Here is a 2,013-nt window from a genome sequence, read left to right as displayed (position 1 = left end):
TTCCCATGAGGCATGAGGTTTCGGCAGACAACTTTAGCAAAATCCGGCTTAATTTTTTTATTTTGTGGGAAGAATCGTTAGCATGCCGGACAAAATGTTTAACGGTAATTCTTCCGACTCGTGACATTCTGAATTCAAATTCCGCTGAGGTCAACTTTGCCTTTCATTCTTTCGGGGTCGATAAAATAGATACCAGCTGAGCACTGGGTCAAAGTAATAAATTCGCCGACTCCTCCAAAATTTCAGGCATCGATCTTATTGTAGAAAGAATCATTATTATCATTATTATTATTATTATTATTATTATTATTATTATTATTATTATTATTATTATTATTATCATCATCATCATTACTGAGTGAGAGAGTAGTGCATGGTATCAAAGTGACACTGGGGTACAAATATACGAAGCCCATTATACCCATCATGACTACCCGTCTGATAAGGGTACAAACATATGTGCACGACATGCTGATCTCATATCAAGATAAACAGCACATGACCTTACAGGTGGGGCCCAGTTAGAATTTTCTTCAGGTTGAGGTGCCCATCCTGCTCGAAAGGTCCCTGAATAAGAGTTGTTTAACGATGATGAACGAAACACCCATGTTTCCTGAAGTGAATTATTCAAGCCTCAAAGAATTCCACTCAACACATGGCTATGATGCTCCCCCATATCATCATCATCATCATCATCATCGTCATTACTATTATTATTATTATTAAGGCTGTGAGCTGACAGAATTGTTAGCACACCAGGTAAAATGCTTGGCAGTATTTCGCCCGTCTTTACGTTCTGAGCTCAAATTCCGCCGCAGTCGACTTTGCCTTTCATCCTTTCAGGATCGATAGAATAAGTACCAGCTGAGCACTGGGGTCGATGTAATAGTCTTACCTCCTCCCTCGAAATTGCTGGCCTTGTGTCAAAATTTGAAACCATTATTGTTGTTGTTGTTGCTCTTCTTCCTCCTCCTCCTCCTTTTCCCCCTAAGCTGTGTTTTAAAGTTATGTGATTTTATGTCTTGTTTCCCTTTTTAAAAGAGTTCGTTCTTAATCATTGTATTGCTCTGCCCTCTTTCTTAATTGACCAGATCCATAAGGAACTGATCAACCCTTTTTTCTTACCCTACGCGGAAAATTTTTAAGAGGAAGAAAACTTTCCAAAGCACGAAACTTTCCAAAATCGCTTTGTTTTTTGTCAGCCACCGAAACCTTCCAAAATGGCTTCGTTTTTTGTCGGCCACCGAAACCTTCCAAAATGGCTTCGTTTTTTGTCAGCCGCCCAGCAAGGTAACAAGGTGGAGGAATGGGGTTGAAGGGGAATCTGTTTTTCGCAATCGCCTCCGGTGAAGTGTAGTTTCTACTCAGCTTCTCTTTCAAGCATTCATATTGCATAGATCTAATTGCAAAATGATTTAATTCTCGTAATGGCGATCACACGTGGTATTTGAACGGGATTTGTATGTAAAGAAGAAGCGAATGAATTCTCAGATGGATACAGGAAGGACATTTCACGGAGAATAAGAATATGTTTTGCAATTTGATAGTTTTAAAATCCGACAATAGACAAACTTTTACGAATATCTCTTAACCTTTCGCTTGTTTCAGTCATTAGACTGTGGCCATGCTGGAGTATCGTCTTGAAGAATTTTTAGCCGAACGAATCGACCCTAGTATATACTTTTCAATGCCTAGTACTTATTCTATTGATCTCTTTTGCCAAACCGCTAAATTACGGGGACGTAAATGTGCTAATACTGGTTATCAAGCGGTGATGGTGACAAACACACACGCACATACATACATACATACATACATACATACATAATGTACTGTTCCGTGATAGAAAATTCAACAGAAGAAGTTCTCCATCTGGTGAGAGATAAATATTATTAGTTTTAAGGACACAATACATGTATTGTGCTCTTTAATTAGATAATGTATATACATATACGTGTGTGTGTGTGTGTGTGTGTGTGTGTGTGTGTGTGTGTGTGTGTGTGTGTGTGTGTG

The 2,013-nt window shown here is 38.7% G+C and overlaps 1 protein-coding gene across 2 annotated transcripts in view; it reads left to right on the top strand.

Annotated features, from left to right (window-relative positions):
* The window catches only part of LOC106868310 (protein PFC0760c), a 54,779-nt gene that overhangs the window by 1,174 nt on the left and 51,592 nt on the right, over positions 1 to 2,013 (top strand). The window lies entirely within an intron of this gene.

The sequence above is a fragment of the Octopus bimaculoides genome, chromosome 9 (assembly GCF_001194135.2).
Source record: "Octopus bimaculoides isolate UCB-OBI-ISO-001 chromosome 9, ASM119413v2, whole genome shotgun sequence".
Classification (NCBI taxonomy): domain Eukaryota; kingdom Metazoa; phylum Mollusca; class Cephalopoda; order Octopoda; family Octopodidae; genus Octopus; species Octopus bimaculoides.
This window is presented reverse-complemented; position numbering and strand designations above follow the sequence as displayed.